The sequence below is a fragment of the Equus caballus genome, chromosome 3, assembly GCF_041296265.1.
Source record: "Equus caballus isolate H_3958 breed thoroughbred chromosome 3, TB-T2T, whole genome shotgun sequence".
Lineage (NCBI taxonomy): Eukaryota > Metazoa > Chordata > Mammalia > Perissodactyla > Equidae > Equus > Equus caballus.
The window spans coordinates 15,893,236-15,913,184 of NC_091686.1; the positions used below are offsets into that span (position 1 = coordinate 15,893,236).

Genomic DNA, 19,949 nt, shown 5'->3' on the forward strand with positions numbered 1-19,949 from the left:
ACAAACTTCCGGAAACTCCTAACATAGGATCCACGGTCCAGGCCGAGTCCTTGAGCCACAACTCTGGCAGCAGCGACCAAGCCGGAATTAAAACCGAAGCCTATGTCAGATGGAGAGGGCAAACGGAGTAGAAAGCACAGAAACAGCAAAGGCGGACAAGGGTGGGGAGTGCCCAGCTGCTAGGGTGGGGCAGGACATAAATAAAGTGGCACAAGCAACCTAAAGCTTGTGTCCACAGAAGCCGGTCCCCTTTGCCGGGATCTCTGCGCCACCATTCCCGTCCCCCATTCGGGTGGGCAGTGTCGCTGGCACCTGCACTCAGCTGGCAGATGGAGAGGCCAGGCTCGTAAATCCAGCGCCTACTCACTCCACCGTCATGAAGGTCAGCAAGTAGCAGTTGGCCGCTTAGAGTCTTCTTCCAGAGGCAGGATGCAGCTGTGACAATGCCATCTCCAAGGGGCACCTTCCCTCTTCCATCTCAGGACGGCTCATATGGGGACAACAAGGGCCACAGGCTGTGAGAGGGCAAGGCCCAGCTTTGTTCTACACAGCCTGGAGCAGCAGCCTCCCAGGACAGCCGGAGAGGCAGCCCCGAGCGGCTCCCTGGCACTGCTGGCAGCTCTGTGAATGGGCCACTGTGGAGAGACACACACCCACTGCTAATGAGGCCCACGGAGACGCTAGCCAGAGAGGCCTGCTCGGGGGCGCTACACGGCAGAGCAGAGGCACAGACAAGGTGGGGCTGAGCCACGTGGGGCCCACCTGGCTCACAGGTGCTTCCAGTACATCAGGGAGGACCCTGAAATCTGTGTCGTCCCTTCCACTAACAGCATCTTCTCCCCTCCCCTCATGAGCCAATTAAAAAGAAAATGGCAGCCAAAATTTTACGGACATTTTTAAAAGGCAACTACCATCCTCTATTACTCTCATTTCATTGTTTTAAAGAGCATTTTAACATAAAAAATGTTAAAAAGGGACAGATTTTCAGAATAAAAAGACTTGGCAACCTAATACTTACACATTGAAGAAGAAAAAGCATGCATAAATTTGCTTTAAAACTTTGACTACCATGTAAATTCATTTTACACTATTTTACCGTAGGTTTGTGAAGTAGTAAAGAGCCGACTCTGGGGCAAGTTGCCGAGATCTGAATTCTGCTCCCTCTAATTACTAGATGGATATCTTCAGACACACTATCCAACTTCTATATACCTCCATCTCCTCATCTCTACAGTGGAGATTAAAATGGTACCTCCCCCATAGGGTTCTGGTAAAAACTAAAGAAGGTAATTCTTGTAGCATGCTTTGCGATAGCGAGCCCTCCATAAATGTTACCTACTTGCATCATTATCAGCATCATTACTATGATCTATGCTCCGCGGTCAAATTGAACTCGGAGCTTAAATGTTCGGGTGGTAATGCTACATTCTTGGTGCATAATCACAGTTATTGAAAATCCAATAATACACAAGTATGAAGACCAAAATGGAAACAACTCTTAATGCAATTTCACTTGCTGAAAATTCACACTGTTTGGAGAAAACAAGAAACTAAAGCTCCCAGACCTCCACCAGCTTCTCCTGCCCTCTCCCCGAAAGATCCAGAAAGGAGAAGACTACCGATGTCCAGTACCCTTAAAAGTTTTTCTATAATTTTTTAAATATTGTGTTAAATATTGCTTGATCATTGCATTTTTTCGCATCCTCAAATTTTGGAGGCAGAGTGAGAGACTCACTCACTTCACCCTAGCCCTGGCCCTGGGTGGGAGGTAAGTCCTCCTCTTTCCCAGCATTCCACAGAACAGGGCTTCTCCCACTGCAATGTGCAAGTCACCAGGGGCCTTATTAAAATGCAATTCTGCTCCCGCAGATCTGGGGAAAGGGGCTGAGCTCCTGCCTATGTAGTAAGTACCCGGGTGATGCTAGGATGCTGCTGAGGCTTGGCACACTGGGGAGAGGAAGGGAGCACCTGAGTTTCATTTTGGTGTGTCTCTTTGATGTTGTGGCTGTTTTCAGACAACTGGGAAACTATTTCATTATTCATGGGAACCGCTGTTGTGAAATCTGTGGCTAAGTCCTTAGACCCAGGGGCGGGGAACACTTGTTGTTTTGTTTTGTTCTAAATCAAACAAACAGAATAACGCAAATACCCATTGACTCCTGGTGACTTCCCATTGGGGAGTTCACTTAACTTTCTCTTTCCTTGTTCCTTCACCTGGCTGTGGAAGCAGGGGCAGGAATGTTACAGAGGATGGGGCTGTGCATTGGTTAGCCCTGCAGAAACACCCAGGCTCCACAGGGAACAAGTTGCTGATGAGAGTAATGAAACAGTGCTAGTTCAGTATACTTGAATTAACTGTCTCTCACTGCCCTTCAATAAAACTCCAGGGGGGAACAAGAGAGCAGAGCTTTGCCCAGGAATCTGGGGTTCAGATAAAGGTTCCATCACTTATTAGCTGTGTGACCTCAGGCAAGAGACTTAACCTCTCGAACTTTTGTTTCTCTATCTGGAATGTGTCCCTAATCGTGTCTACCTTATAGGATTGTCGCTGATTGATAATTCATATACATATATGTACAATGTGTGAATGATAACATTACTTTTCCCAAAGTCCAAAGAAAGCACCCAAGAAGTTGAACATTTATAAGCAGCTCCCATGGCTGTTCCCTTGTTTGTAATTTCCCCTTCTATTTCCAAGTCCGTACCTTTCTCAGAATGTGTGTATATGTTCAAAACAGTATTGTTCTTTATAAACCCTTCCTAAATATTGTACAGAATAATGCAAAAATTACTAGAGCAGTATTAAATCATCTTCCATCCTTGGGTGGAAGAGATAGTTAATATTTTTTATTAAAAGGCACGTACCTAGGAATATCCTTGCAAAAGGAAGGAAGCATCTCTAAACACACACACACACACACACACACACACACACAGTTTCCTGTTCTCCTCCTTCGCATCCCACACCCTCTAGCACAGAGCACAGTGTCCTACACATGGTGGATCCTGGCAAATGTAAGCAGACTGAATCCACAGAAGGAAAAGCTTGTGTGGCTGGTAATCTGCTCATCTCTCCATCCTTTGGGGGTGTGCGCGGCCAGACTGGTCTGCCAGCCTGACTAGACTAACAGGACAGGGAAAAGGGGGCTGAAAGAACTGGCTTCCAGCCATGCCTTTAATTTTCCCCATGGTATGGGACAGAACATCAGACAAGCTTTCTTGTCTCTCAAAGAGACATAGCAACTCAGAGGATTATAGGAATCCACATGTGATAGTGGCCTCTCAAACACTGTCCAGAAACCCTTTCTCCACCCTCTGTGTGGGATGAGGGGACTCGTCATCAAATCCTACTTATGTGACCATCTGTGCCCCTGCCCATGTAAACAAGCTCCTGCTCTCATTCATGCATTGTTGCAAACTTTCCTCTTCTGGACACTGTTGCTCCAGGCTGTGGGCCACTGCAAAGAACCTTTTTCCTTTAGGGGTTTCTCTGTCTAAACAGGATTTATGATGATCCTTTGGCAAGGATCTTCGAATCACTGGCTTTCACAGTAAACCAAAAGTATTTCAGGAGAATCGACCTCTCACAAGCCACACAGCCCTGAAGATTTATCTGTTTTGATGAAATGGGCGCAGCCCGCTGCTCTCAGGATACTGTCCTTGGACAAGGCACTGCTGCAAAGCCAGGGTAGACGACATGGCACGGAATGGATCAGCTCTGTCCCAAACAGCTGTGTGACCTTGGGGCAGTTGTTTAACCTCTCTGAACAAGCTATCTCATCTATAAAGTGGAAATGATTAGGTCTTCTTCTTGGGACTGTCATGAAGGTTAAATTGGTGAAAGTAATGAAGTGTCTAGTGTATTCCACACCTGGTTAGTGGGTGGGGCTCAATACACAGTACCTATTGCTTTTGGTAAAGGAGGTGTGATAAGGAAGAAGTGGCGTTGACCGACTGCCTAGTGCTCTGCCTTTGGGAAGAGCTACAAGTCGCTGGTCCCAGGCAGAACGAGACTAGTGCTCCTGCGCCCCCAAGAGTTTGCCAACGAGCTGTGTTCCCCGTTGAGATGCGTAATTGTGTTCCAGTGAGAGGAGCAGAAATCCTGCCTCCCCACTCCAGCACTTGTTAAGCTCAAATTTTGTTTGTACCAGTTCTGGACAATTTTCTTTGATTTATCTCCTGCAAACCGCTCTTCCAATTCCTGCATCCCGGCTTGAAAGGCCTGGCTGTCTTTGCTTGTTCTTTTCTCGTTCACGGAGAGATGCTGACAGACCAAAAAAGAAAGCCATCGCTCTCTGAGGCCCACTGAGCTGCGTGTCCACCTGGAGGAGCCATCAATAACTCCATCAATGGCTCACAGGCTGATAAGTGGAGGATGGGTGGAGAAAAAGACAAGACAAGAATAACCCCCCCAGGATCCAGCGCAAGCCAGGAGCATGTGGTATTGCTAATCCTACAGACACTCAGAAAGAGAGCTGTGGTCAACCCCACTTTTTCAAGGGGCAACTAAGACTCAAGAGAGTCTAAGCAACCCCCCAGCAGGCATCTTGGGAGTATCTGGGGCATAAATGGAACCCAGACCTGCTTCACTGCACGTTCCATACACTTTCCAATGCACCGTGTTATTTCTAAGTGGAAAAATATCCCATAGGCTCACATTCCTCAGCAAACACTCCATGCAAAGGTCACGGAGAAGTAAAGATGCCGAGTCTACTATTCCAACCTGAACACCTGAAAATCACTTAATCTCTCTAAATGTCAGTTTTCTTATCCGAGGAAAATAATGGGTATAAGCATCTTTATTTATGATTACACATGGATAAAATGAGATAACGGAGCAAAGAGCCTGGCTCAATGTAGCAGCTCGTTTCATGTGTCTCTTCCTTTCTCAGCTCCAGCAAAAGTATTTTTTCTTATAGGGCACATGTGGCAGAAAAGTGAAAATTTAATGTAAAGGAATCATTAATAACAATGGAAATGAGGATCGCACAGTCTCATTATATAAGTGGGATTCTAATGCAAAAACACGATAGCAACCAGGAAAAGAAAAAGGGAAAATAAAATGAGCAAATGCTACATCTCGCCCACACAGTATCCTAACATGTTTCCTGTAGTCAAGACAATGAAAAAAGTGAATTATGAGGTACCTTAAAAGGCACTGTATAGGTTTTACAATCCACACAGCATGCGTCAAGGAGGAAATCCTTTTAAATTAAATATTAAGTCATTACACAGCTACAGAACTCAGCAATATCAAGTTCCACAAATATTTGATGGGGTATATATAACAGCTTGAACATCATGAAGTTTGCCATTCTGTTCATCTTCGAGACTTTGCCGCATCTTACCTCTGCCTATCAAGGAGAAAGCAGACTCTTCTCAAACATTTTCCCTTCGATTTATGTTAGCCAGAAATGCGTCTGTATGTTCTGTGTGTGCTTAACACCCGCGCTGACTTCATTCACAGATATGGAAACACAGAGATGTTTAGTTTAAGTGTTTCTGAAGCAGAAGGTGGCAATTATGTTGGTCCTCTGATTCTCGGACTACAATCACTTGCTCTGGCAACCCCCACCCCACTCCCAGGAGACGCATATCACTGAAAGCAAATTATGGCATCGTCTGTTCATTCTTCTGGAAATTTCTTTCCTATGTATGTTCTGACAATATATCAAAGTCAAAGAAATCTCCCTGACACTGATAGTGAAATCTAGAGAGCTGAATCTGGGATGGTGTTTGTCTACATGACTTTGCAGTTTCTTGCCCTCACTCTGCTGTTTCCATGTGTAGAAAAACAATTCACAGATCTCTAGCAGTAAGTAAATAGGCGTATATTCATGGAGCTCAAAACCTGCTGCCTTCTGCTTGAGAGAGGGGATCCATTAGTGTTCTTGGTGGCAACGGGCATACTTAATATACCAGCGGTGACAGACTATCTTCAGCATTCGCATCAGTAAAGATACATTTCTGTACTAAGTCATTCCCTTAATAGAGGGGTAGAGAGTTCTCAAAGGAAAGCATGGACTCCCCATTAACACACAGTTGAGAAAAAACCTCTGTCACTCTGGGAGAAACTGCTATTTTTTCCAGAACTTTCCAGAAACTTTCCCAGATGGTGTAATCAATCTCAAAATACAAAGAATTCTGATCTAATAGATATTTTGGACAATAAGGTATCAAGCATTTATCCATTGCTACTTTCTGCTGAACTTTGCACTCAAAATCATGAGGCAGGTAAGAAATGGAGGCTCTTGTGGTTGTAGAATCAGCGACTCAGACTGAGATCAGATCCTCACAGCACAGGGGAGAAAACTGAGGGAAGAAAGCGGAAGTGATTCCATTTGGGGAATTTGAGACAGAGGCTAAACTAGAACCCAGACCTGCCGCTTGACTTTAAGCAATGAACTGTTTTATCCTGTATTATCCAGCTGTTCTTTATCTTCAAGATTAACGACAATTTCAAAATGAACACCCACTTGTATGTGAAAAGCGACATTCCCCAGCTCGAGATGCCTGTACTTATTCCTAGACTAGGAGTTGTCTGAGTCATGAGAAGTCGTAGAAGCAGTCAACTTCATGAATTCTGATGAAGCCTGTCAAGTGCAGGGCATTGTCAAGTTCATTCAGTAGCAACTGTTTATTTTGTTTTATTTTTTTGAGGAAGATTAACCCTGAGCTAACATTTGCTACCAATCCTCCTCTTTTTGCTGAGGAAGATTGGCCCTGAGCTAACATTCATACCAGTCTTCCTCTGTTTTTTATTTTTTTATTCTTAAAGATTGGCACCTGAGCTAACAACTGTTGCCAATCTTCTTCTTCCATTTTTTTCCTCTTCTCCCCAAAGCCCCCCAGTACACAGTTGTATATTTTAGTTGTAGGTCCTTCTAGTTGTACTATGTGAGACGCTGTCTCAGCATGGCTTGATGAGTGGTGCCATGTCCGTGCCCAGGATCCAAACTGGTGAAACCCTTGGCCTTGGAAGTGGAGTGCACGAACTTAACCGCTAGGCCACAGGGTCAGCCCCTCTTCCTGTTTTATATGTGGGACACCTGCCACAGCATGGCTTGATAAGTGGTTCGTAGGTCCGCACCTAGGATCCGCACCTGGGATCCGAACCAGTGAACCCCAGGCCGCTGCAGTGGAGCAGGCAAACTTAGTGCTCCACCACTGGGCAGGCCCCCAGTAGCAACTCTTAGTGAGTACAGACAATATGTACTAGGTGCTGGGGAAACAGCAGGCGTATACAACAGATCTCACTGTGCACGAATTTACAATCTGACTAGTGATTACTAACATAACAGATGGGAAGGAACACCTGCTATAGGATAGTTGGTCAGGAAAAGCATCTCCAACAGATTTATTTAAGGGTGGGAAGCCTTGAAGGACAGGAAAGACTTAGCCATAGGGAAAGAAAGAGTATTTTTAAGTCTGTTCATTTTTTTCCTATCAAGGTTTTTTTGGAATTTTACCATGAAGAAAATATTGAATTTTTTTCCCCAAGATGTTTCTGAAAAGTACTGGTACATATATTTATATGCATGTTTTTCCTTTTATTCTTGTACCAAAATGGATCTTACCCTGTATGTGTGCATGTGTGCGTGTGGGTGTGTGTTTTCCAATCAGGATTCAGCTGTGAGTCTCCCAGACTCTGAGCTGAGGTTTCGATGCTTAAACTCCTTAGCATGGCCTGAAAATGGAAAGCCTCTCACAGCTTGGCGTCTCTCACCTTTCTTGATTCGACTGAGCCCTCTGCCCAGCAGAGTGCGTGGTCCCATCACAGCAGATCAATTTCATTCCTTCAACATGCCAGGTATGTTTATGCTTCTGTCATTTGCCCAACACACACTCCTGAAACGACCTTCTTTCCCTTATCCACAGGGCAAATTATGTCTTAGTCCTTACAATCCATCTCTCTTCTCCAGCTTTCTCTGTCTGACTCATCAAGTGGAATTAATTCATCAGTCTTCTGGAAACCTCTCTTTCCTCTGTATAATTCTCATCTCACATCTCATTATGATTATCAATACAATTCTTAGGTTTTACTTATTGATATTTTTCTAATTACCAGATAATGCACACTCAGTGTCAAAATTTTGGAAAAAAAGTAAGTGAGAAAATACCTGCTTCCTTCCACTATTTTTCCCTATTTTTAAAAACAATTGAGATCTTTCTTCTATGGTACCTGACTTGATATGTACCCTGAGCATTTTCATGCCCCACTACTAAACATTCTTTGGGAACCCTGCTTCTAATGGTAGTGTAATTGCCTGTCAGGATGTACAATGAACTAAATAACCATTCAACCCCTACTATTGAGCTATTGGGTAGCTTAAAAATTTTCCTATTATAAATAACAATGCAGCAAACTTAATTGTGCATTAATCTCTGTCCACATGCCTGCTTTTTCTCGTAGAATGGATGCCTAGAGGTGAAATTGCTGGGTCAAAAGAGGTGACATTTTGAACCCTCATGTACATATTACAGATTATTTTCCAGAAAGATGTTTTAATTAACATGCACACCAGCATGATAATGGAATGTCCATTATACTCCCTGGTAACATGATAACAATCTCTCCACCCACAGATTTTTTTTCAAAGGGATAAATGCATCATTTCTTTAATTTCTCTTTCTTTGAGTAGAAACACAGTTGAATCCTTCATGTGTGTGTACAGTTACACATAAAATCCTGGGAATTGTATGATTAAGTCTTTCTCCTCATTTCCATTGGAGTGATGATATTTTTGTTATCTTTTTGCAAGAGCTCTTTATTCAAATATTAAAATACTTCTGTGGGTCATATTTTTTTAAATTATTTCCCACAGTTGCTCTTTAGTTATGATTTCGCTTATGATATTTTTGATGTGCAAAAGTGGGCAGTTTAATTTGCCCAATCCTTTCTCTGTGGTACTTTTTTCCTGTATGGTTTTTGCGTCACATGCCTGGCTCCCTGATGTACCGTGACCTCCATCAGGACTGGTGTCCTACTTTATTCATCTTGTGTCTCCAGCATTTTAGGGAATGGCAGTGCCTGGAATGTAATCATCAATCGATAAACCCTTGCCAGATTGTATTGTATTTTCTTACTAAAAGTCACCTCTCAAATGATTTGCTATTATACATTAAAAGGCACATATTTATAATTTATATGTGTTGAATATATTTAATATTGTATAATACTGCATGTATATGCCGCTCTATATCCAATATTTCAATATTTCTCTTAAATATTTAAATTGATCCATCAAAACACATATTCTGAAAATTGGCATAAAAAATTAATGGTATTCCAAGGATGAGCCATTCAGTGTAATGGTAATGATAAAGAGCTCACACAAGATAAGTAGGGAGTATCTGCTGTTGATAGCAAAGCAATAGAGCCTATCAAAATAAATGGTGGATTACCTTAGTTGTCTATTAGAGTAGAATGTCATTTGTCAGTATCAAGACCCAGACCACCCCAGAGGGAACCTGAGTATTTTTTTTCTATTCTCTGAACCATAAAGACATCATATCGCTCAAAAATCTTATCACTCTGAATATATTCTGAAATAAAACTTGTCAATTTTAAATAGCTATATAGTTTACTGATGTGCTCTGAAATCAGTTTGTCTTGAAAACACACATGTGACCTGGAGTATGAACATAGAACGGATTCAAGGAAATGTCGTACAATGTCTACACAGCATGCCCGAGAAGGAGGGGAATAAAGGAGAGAGAATGTGCTGACAACCCACTCTGGTCCACACACTGTGTCAAGTGCTTCTCTAGTCGGAGTTCACCTAACAGTCTCTCCCCTTCCCACCTCAATGAGGTCCCACTCAGAGGCTGTGGACAGGAGACCTCCACCCCGGCGAGTAAACCACGGAGCTGCTTGTCCACTCACAGCCTTTTCAAGAGAGTTCTGCTTCCTGGGCTATGTCGAGGTTAAATTCTCCCCAGGGGCACCCTGACATTTGGCCGGATGAGGGCTCAGCTGAGCCCTGTTTGCCTGGTGCTGATTAGGAGGCTCAAGCTTTAACAGATAATAGTTCTGGGCAGTGACGGAATACAGGTGAGGAGCAGACAGACCACACTGCTGGCCTGAGACATCCCGCTTTCCTGCCAAGTCCACACCAAAGTCACGGCTCTGATCACTCCTGCCTCAAGCCAAGCGTGAAATGCAAAGTCCAGATTCAACCGACTTCCAGGGAAATGTGGCCCTCTGGGAGGAAAGGATTATTTGCCAATAAACTTATAGCACTATCTTTTTATATCCTTTCATTTAGACATTCACTCATTCAATCAAAGCTTCATGCCCAATTAAAGGCAGAATGCACAGTAGATAATAGAATGGATTTTGGCATCAGAAAAGTCTGAGTTGAAGTCTAGAGTCAACCCACCTCAGCTTGGAAATTTGGGACAGGACACGTGACCTCTGTAATCGTCCTTTTCTTTACCTATAACACAGGATATGGGCATGGAGGGGGATCAAATGAGAAGGCCCACAACGGCCACTATGTAGTATAGCATGCCATATAGTAAGCACTCCTTAAAGACAAGCTACTCTCCTAATAGGAAAGGACACCGTAAATGTGTACTGACCACATTTACTGACCACGAGGTGCTCGTCTCCCACAAGCAGCTTTTCCAAATAACTTGATCCTTAAAAACAGCTCTGTGAGATCATACTTTTTCTATTTTGACAATGAAGACACTGAAGCACAAAACTTTGAGTGTCTCCCTTGAATTAGCCGGCAGCGACTGTTCAGATTTGGAGTTTTGGTCCAGGTTTGTCTCACTGCAAAGCCCGTGTTCTCTCCCAGGTACCCAGCTGTCTGCTTCCAATCTAGGTAGTGAGATGAAGGAAGCTTGAGAGACAGTCTCGCTTTCCTCACTCACTGTCCAGTGAGAGAGAAGGAGATGGGAACCAATTATGACCAATCATTATGCCCAACATGGTAGGCTTCCTACTGAGCCTGAACAGCACGGGAGGAGTGGCTGACTCTACGAAATGGGGCCGGGAGGCCACACTGGTCCTGACTCATTTGATAAGTTGGGTCTTAAAAGCTGAGAAGAGTCTGTTTACATGGCAAGGATAGGAGAGGCTGGCTGTTAGGTCAAAGACACCCCAGAAAATGGGAAATTTGTCTCATATATTTCCCATTCAAATTCCTGGCAACCCAATCACAGAGGCAGGCTGCTCTTTATACAAATATTCTGGCAAATCAGTGACAATGGGATGACAGAAGTGGCATATCAACATTCTGCAACCCCTTATAAAGGATCTAGGCATTGGGCATCAATGATGGCTAACATCACAAAAAGAGAAATTACTGACATTATGTGCCTCCAGAGGGAAGTACACACTACCATCCAGAAAGTAAGCCTTAGCAATGAATAAAGAAGATAAATAGCAAAATTGAATCTGAATCTCATTAAGACTCATCCAAGATCCAATTTTCAAAAAATTGCGAGGACAGAGGAAACGCTATGGCACTGGTTCTCAACTGGGGTCGATTTTAGCCCCTTAGGGGACATTTGGCAGTGTCTGGACTCATTTTTGGTGGTCACAACTGGGGAAGGGATGCTACTTGGCATCTAGTGGGTAGAGACCAGGGATGCTGTTAAATATCCTATAATGCACAGAAGAACCCTCATAAAAAATTTCTCCTGCTCAAAATGTCAATAGTGCTGAGATTGAGAAACCCTTTATTATAGGATAAATGATTACATTTCATCAATGACAGGGGGTGGTGGGGGTACTAATAGATTAAAATAAATGTTGAAGCTCTACCTAAAGATAAAAAAAGAAAAACAGGCACAACTAAATTATAGTGTTTGGGATGCACACGTTGGCAATGAAGAAGTGATCGGCATATACGTCAGGAGAGTGGTCACCCTCCTGCAGAGGCAAGGAAGGCATGGGTTCCTGCATGTCTGGCAGGTTCTCCCTCCTTCCAGGGCTGGTGGGTTAAAGGCCTTCACCTTATCACAACGAATTCAGCTGCACAATTGTTTCTATGTGTTTTCTGTATTATATCTAACAAGAGCACAGTTTAAAATAATATTAACCACAAAATAAAAAGTCTCTCTTTCCTCACTTTGGCTAGGAGTTAATTAGTTTACAGATACTGAATTAAAAAAAAAAAGTACTATCCACAGGTGCTTAAAAAATTATTTCTAACCTTGCCCACCCCTCTTCTTAATGCTGGAGATTACCAGCCAAAGTCACACAGAGGTGAAAGCAATAGAGTGTAAGAATTGAGCGTAGGACCCCTGCAGTCAGATAACCTGAGCTGTCACCCCACCTTAGTCAATTCCTTCCAGCTCTCTGAGCTTGACGTTCCTCCTCTGTAAAATGAGATAAGTAACCACTTCTTCTTCATTGGGTTGTTGGAAGTATTAGCCAAAGAATGTATATAACTGCATTGTAAAAATAGTTATTTTTTGTAAAATTTAGCTATTGATTAATTGCTCACATGTCTATTCATCAAGTGCTGAACACGTGTTGAAACCAGCCCCGGAGGCTGGGGATATGGAGAGGTCCGGTCTCCATCCTTCCATCTTTCCTAGGAAGACCGTAGGTTTTCTCGCTGCAGACTCACTCAGTTCTGTTTTATTACTGAAACTCACCACTTTAAGGCACTACAATTACTCCCAACTGAAAATGAGGGAACTAGAGGTCAGAAAACTGCAAAGCATATCCATGGTTACATGTCTTATCACAGTCTTTGGGCATTTGCTGGTTACCAGGCCCTCAGGAAAGCACCTTCCTTTCATTGCCTCATTTAATGTTCAAAATCGCCATGTGAAAGAAAGGTACTATCATTATACTCTCGTTCGGATGTGAAAAGTAAAGCTCCCAGATAATCTTTAGCGTCCCCAAAAGCTACACAGCTGGTAAATGTCAAAACCAAGATTGAACTGAACTAGCTTTAACTTAGGGGGCTGTCATCTAATTTAAAACCCAATGGGTCATGTCAGGCTATTTTGATGCTGCTTTTAAGAGCCAAAACCATTACCTTCCTGGAAGGACCATTATCTATTTTAAAGGCATCATTTGCCTGCGACATTGATTCCAAAATCTCTTCTGGATCTTTAAGCCTCTGAGATTCTGTGAAAGGAATTGTGATCTGAAGGAAAAAACTGTCTCATCCTTTACAGAAATTGGTAAGGTGAATGATTTGAATGAATGGAGGCATGTAGTTGGTGCTGGGAGATGAAATAACTACACTTTAGAGGAGTGGTTCTCAAACTTTATAAATCATCAGAATCACCTGGATGGCTTCTTCAAACCACCCTAAGTGTTTCTGAATCAGAAAGTTACAGGGTGGGACCTCCAAAATGAATTTCTAATATAGCCCCAGGTGATAAGGATGCCGCTGGTCCACAGAGCACATCTTGAAAGTCCAGTCTAGATCCATCTCTGTTGGCTCTGGGATATTAGGATGTTTATTCACCCTCTTTTACTATTCATGTGCCTCTGTAAAGAAAACTGTTATGAAGTAAAGAATGGGATAGTAGGGGAGAAAGCTTTCTGAAAGTTGGCAAGAGCTAACCTGGTACTTCTCAAACTTTAAGGAGCCTTGCAAACACCTAGAGGGTTGTTACAAAGGTAGTTTCTCAGAGCACATCCCCAGTGCATGAGACCTGGGTTAGGGTCCTGAGTGCTTCCTTGAAACAAGGTCCCTAGGTAATATAGAAACAGATGGTGTGCAGACCGCCTCTTACAAAACCCTTGTAAAACAAGGCAAGGGCCAGAGCATGTAGGAAATAGGTCCCATTACCCTTGGCACTGAAGGCCAGGGTTTGGCCTAGAGACTGGGCATCCCACAAAGTTGTATACTCAGATATTCCACAACAGAAAGTAAGAGAGAGAAAGTGTAACAGAGAGAAAGAGAGAGAAAATTTTTTTTTCATGGAAACATCTATGTCAAATATTTGACTTTAGGACCTTCAGAGTGAATTTTAAATGAGAAAAAATGATATCATTTGAGATGAAAGAAAACCCTAGACCAGCACACTCTGGAATCTTTCGATTTAGAGCAGGCTTCAGAGTTAAGTGTGAATTGGAAATGTCCCAGAAGATGGGTCCTGGGTAATCAGAGCTATTTCATTTTTCACCTGACACAGTATCGCTTCCTCTAACAATGACAGCAGTGTAGTCTGAGCAATTTCAATGTCTTCATCATGTTCCCTTTCTTTGAGAATCCAGGGAATTTAGTCTAATTCTTCATGCTTTCCCTTAGGAATTATGAAGTGTCAGCTATCATAGAGACTATGCAAGTGGCTTTGTATAAGGAATGTTTGCTGCAATTCGGAGGCTGTGTAATTGAGTTAATGAGTTGAAGGAAACATGTTTACATTCTGGACTGGAACCTACCGAGGGCCTGACCATGAGAAGGTATCAAGCAGCAAGGAGAGGCTTATCAATCAATGCCAGTCATTCACCATGGGCTGCTGCAGTGAGAAAATTCCGAATTCTGTGCTCTTTAACACTTTGATTACAGTGGATGTAATTGATGGAAATGAAAAACTCTACTATTGGCTAAGCATAAAGATGGAGTTTTATGTAAATTGATTGCATTAGGTGAATTGTTTGTGATGCAACTTGTTCCACGTTATATTCTTAGGGCTGATCCACAATTACTATGACGGAGAAAGTGAAATCATAATGAATTTTGTCAATCCTATTCAAAAGGTCCCCCTTCCCAGGGAAAACCTATTTTGGGACTATAGCTGAATCTTGTGTGCTTTACGTGGTCATCCTTTGACATGGTCAAGATGCCTGTGTCTCAGGATGCCTCACTTCAAGTGCTCCTAATGCCTTTTTCCTGATTTTTAGCAGAAATTAATCCTCATGGAAGAACACTTTGAAAGTGCATGGGTTTAAAATGAATAAGACTGACCAAATAAATAAGCAAATGACTAGATAATGAATGGATAATCTTATCACCCAATAATAGCTATCATTAGTTTCCATGCTGGTTTATTATCTTCTGATTATTTTAACCATCTTTAAAAAATTTTCACAGTAGAGATTGTGGTTTACATATGATTTCTATCATGTATCTTCTGATAAATACTATATTGCAAGTATTTCTCCATATTATTAAAAATATCTTCATAACTCTAACATATGGCTTCTAACATTTAAGTTACATGAATGAACTGCTACTATTTAAAGACTTTCTCTAAAGGGTATTCATTGGCATGTTTTCACTTTTGAGTCCAGTAAGTACAAATGTGACGAACAATTTTTAATAGCTTTTTTGAGGTACAATTTACATACTATAAGAAATCACTGGGAAGAACATTTTCTCATCATTCGAACTTTGTGTTTCAGAATGTTTCCTGAGGCTTCATTTCCAAAAGTAAATCTGCTAAGACTGTAGGTCTATACATGTTTAGGTTCAAGAAAAACTTTGCCAAATACCTCCAGTCTTGCTTTGTACGCTCATCAGCAAAGCATTAGAGTGCTCATCTCATTCCACCCTGGTCAGCGTGAGTAGTAGTGTTGTTATTCAAGGTTCTGTCACTTTTGATGAAAAAGTCAAGATGTCATCATATAATTCGAGAATGGAAACTGCATTTCAGAACTTTTATTTTCATTTTTGATGTACTTTGACTGTTTTTGTCCTTTCATCCTGCTTAGTTAAGGTAACATATTATTCAAATGGACCTCCCTTATTGAACTTCTTGGTAAAAATGAAGGTTGAAAGTGACCATATCAGCAGGTTGCACACAGCCCAAAAAACAACCTTACCCAACCAAGAGACCTGGTCTCCATCGCTGGGTTTCCAGTCATGAGCTATTACTCTGGCTAAGGATTTAACCTCTCTGGGCATCATTTTCCTTATCACTAAAAATAATAGTTGAAATAGAAGATGATCAAACAAAGGCTGCAGACACATAATCAGACCATGAATATCCCTCCAGTTCAGTGTTTGAGACCGCGGCTTTCATTCCTAAGAAGGCATGTTACATTTATTTAATAGACACCTAGAAGCAAATTCTTTACAGAAGCCACAGTTTGCTTTCAAAGAAGTATCTGCTGGGGCATACCAAACAATTGAATAACACTCCGTGTTTGAATAATGCAAAATGATTTCTAAATGCTGTTCTACCCTCTAATTCCAAAAGCCCATCTAAAAACTTGTTCTTAAAACTATCAAAGAATGGTAAAATAACTAATTATGCATGAATTACTCTCATGACTTATTCCATTCTCCTGAGCCATGCTGTGACTTAAAAAAATGAAGGATTTGTAAGTGTTAGTTATCAGCACTTCATGTAACTTTTGATTCAAGTAACAAATAGCATTTCAGCTCTATGTGTTCATTATGTCACTAAATTGCAAAGGAAAGAAGCCAATTCTAATGAATTGTAACCATAGTTTCTTTTGCGTATTACATATTAGAAGTGGGTAGCACTTTAAATTATGGTACACAAAACAGCATATAATTAATTCTGAATAAAAGATAATGTATTCTTGCTAAATACGAGTTATTTTAAAATCTCTTAATGAAGAACTAAGCATATGCTGTGCTGCACTGTGAAAATGTTTAGCATATGCCGTGAAAGCCAACATTTTGCATTTATTATTATATTTATTTTCACTAATAATATATTATTTTAAGTGAACACTAAAAAACTTAATCACTAACATTCCAAATGTGGAAAATATATGCAAATTACAGGAAACTTTTTGGCTCCCCATAAGTTGTCACTAAATAACTTTTTGATGACATGGTGCGATTGCAATTTGCAATAGAATGGGAAAAATGGAAAAGACTGTTACTTTTAAATCACGGAACATATGCACAATGAATTTTAAAATTCAGATATGGAGATAAACATTTCTATTCGGAAAACTGACATGTTCTGAGTTTTCATGGAGTAGCAAAGCTTGAATCTAGACCTTAAATTCCACCTGATTTAGTATTGTTTATAAATCTCTTTCTGATATGGTGCTTCTGCTTTTAAAAGAATGTATCCTGAAGGTTCTATATTCTTACAATGACCACAGTGCAGCTTCCAACTGACATGAGCCCCGTTCCTCATTCTACCTTCAAATACCATTATCACCATTATCAACAATACCACTATCACCGCCACCACTATCATCACAACAATGAGTCTTGGGTCAAACCCTTTTTAGCCTTTTCTCCTCATCTGTACCATAATGATGCCTGCTGTTCCTATAAACCAGCCATGGGACCATGGGCAAACCACTCCTCATGTTTAAGGCTTTTAGCTCTCAGTCATAAAATGGCTATGCTAAGGTGCTTTCCATTTCCAGATCTCTGCCTTCCTTTTCCCCAGCTCTTCCTGAGTGCCAACAGAAATACACAATAAAACCAGGTTTTCTAAACTCACATATGCTTTCTATTCTTGCTTCATTTAAATTTGGAAAGAAAAAAAAATGTGGACAGTAAAAATGAATCGCAGTATCGCAAAGGCTCAGAATTGGAAACAAAATGTAAAGTTTATTTTTAAATCCAAGATTTAGCTTCTGTTCCAGAGGAATAATGACTAATTCATCAGAAACACACTGAACTAGAAGGAACCACTATTCCATTCTTCTCCAAATACCCCAGGTTTGGAGTTATTTGCAATGTGTTTCTTTCTCAAGTATTAATGCGTGCTAATGAAAAGTTGAAAAGAATAAAATTTAAAATTAAAATAAAATAATTAATCATACCACCCCTACATCATTGCTGCTGGTATTTCAGAATGATTCCTTTCCATCCTCTGGTGTGTATGTGTAGAAAGTTAAAATCACACTGAATAGATAATTCAGTGGACTACTTTGCACCTCTTAACATTTTATTTGAAGCATATGTCCATGTAGCTACTGTTTCTCTGTTAATACTTCCAGTGACAATTACAGCCCAATATAAAAATATACCATAATTTATTTAACTAATCTCCTCTTGTTAGATATTTAAGTATTCGTTTTTTTTTTTTGCTACGTTGAATATTTTGCACATCTAATTTTTTAACATTTCAAGCTATTTCTTCAGTATTAACTCCAAAGATAAAAGTGATATAAATATTGTAAAATCTCAACAGAAATAATTCAAAATAATTTTGGTGGTTTATTTTTCACCTAAACACTCATCCTTAGTGTTTTCTGTGAACTGCTTTATACCTCACCAAACCAGCACCATTACCAATCTCTCTGATTGTCCCATATCCCTTCCCACCACCACTAGTGCAATAGAATGATTTATTTCTGTGTGACTCTTCTCCCTCTAGACTAGGCTTTTCTTTCTTTCCTTTTTTTTTTTTTTTTAGGAAGATTAGCCCTGAGCTAACTACTGCCAATGCTCCTCTTTTTTGCTGAGGAAGACTGGCCCTGAGCGAACATCCATGCCCATTTTCCTCTACTTTATACATGGGACTCCTACCACAGCATGGCTTCCCAAGCGGTGCCATGTCGGCACCTGGGATCTTAACCTGAGAACCCTGGGCCACCAAGAAGTGGAACATGCGAATTTAACCGCTGCACCACCGGGCCGGCCCCTAGACTAGGCTTTTCTTCAGGAAGATTCTAGATGATTAAACACTCTAGCCTCAGTTCCCTGCTTAAAGTCAGGCACACAGTAGGTGCCCAGTAAACGTTCACTGAATTGACTAATGCATCTTGAAAATTCTTTATCAAGCTCCATTTCCGCCCCAGAGCTATAAATGCATCTCTTGGTCAAGTTGCAAAGATCCTTCTCTATTTATTTTTCTTTATTTATACCCTGGCACATTCCACAAACAATTCAGGACAGGAGACTGCTCCCTAAATCAATTCTGTCTTCTACTGCTATTGCTGAGACGGAGTGCAAAGGACAAAGCTATTCTTTCAGACGTCATTTCAACTTGTAGTTTGCAAAGATGAAGGGGAAAATCAAATAAAGTCACCTCCTCAGAGAAGTCTTCCTGGGTCACCCTAGCTAGAAAGATCCACTTTACCTCTCTTTCTCTGACACGACTCTGTTTATTTCCTTTATGCCTATCACCCCAACCTGAGCTTGTCCTATCGTGGATGGTCTTCCAACAGAATTCTCACAGACGGCGGGATCTGTCCTGTTTGCTCACAGATCTCTACTCTGTAGCATTGTGATTGGTACACTGTAGCCCCTCAGAATTGGAAAGGTTCTTTGAGGTCACCAAGTTTAGCGCCATTGCTTAAAAATATGTAAATAGATGCACCAAGAAAGATAGTTATTTGCCCAAGGTTGAACTAAAAATGACAAAATCTGGAGGAGAATTCAGAATTCCCAACTCCCAGGCTGTATTCCTTCTATAGCTGCCCAATGATGGCCATCTCTGAGCCTGGAGCAGAGAGGTAAGGTGCCCAGGGAGATGGAAGTGCTTTGGGCTAAACTGGTGGGAATCTCTCTTCTTCATGTCTTTGGCACCATCCAACCCTATCTAAGTATAAGACTGTCTTTACACAGCCATTCACATCAACCTTGATAAAGATGGAGCAGCTATTACTTCTTACTGGTGGGGACACCTGAGACACAAAGGAGCTGAGGAACACGGCCATAGCTACAGGACCAAGCCCAGGCCAAGGGCCAGCTGTCCATTCGCTTAGTCCACAGATATGTCTCCTGAGTTCTCTTGTAACTCAGCTCAAATCACAGGCTCCTTGTACCATTCCTGCACAGACCCATTAACCATGACTCTACAGTGGACACTGGTTTCTCTTCCTCTTGAGAGACTTTTCCTTCGAGGAAAGTAAATAAATAAAAAGAACCCTGTGTTAATGTCATTTATGTAGTGATGTGATGTACTTTTTAACAGATTCATTAATGACAAAAGCAAGTTTCTCTTTTCTCATGAATTCACGGGAGGCCAAAGGCCAAAACGCATCTCTGATGCTGTACCTGTTCACTATTGATTTCTGAGACCCAAAGACTCTTAGGAGCCCAGGGACCACTCCCAGGCATGCGAACACTGAACCACAG

At 41.5% G+C, this 19,949-nt stretch overlaps 1 protein-coding gene across 3 annotated transcripts in view; it reads right to left on the minus strand.

The window, feature by feature from the left end:
* The window catches only part of CDH11 (cadherin 11), a 147,011-nt gene that overhangs the window by 102,618 nt on the left and 24,444 nt on the right, over window positions 1-19,949 (minus strand). The window contains exon 1 of one of the 3 annotated variants that reach the window (NM_001143950.3): window positions 313-492. The exons of the other annotated variants lie outside the window; for them this stretch is intronic. The gene's annotated coding sequence lies outside the window, so the exon portion shown is untranslated. Of the gene's footprint in view, window positions 1-312; window positions 493-19,949 lie in introns of those variants that run through there. 3 annotated transcript variants of the gene reach the window in all.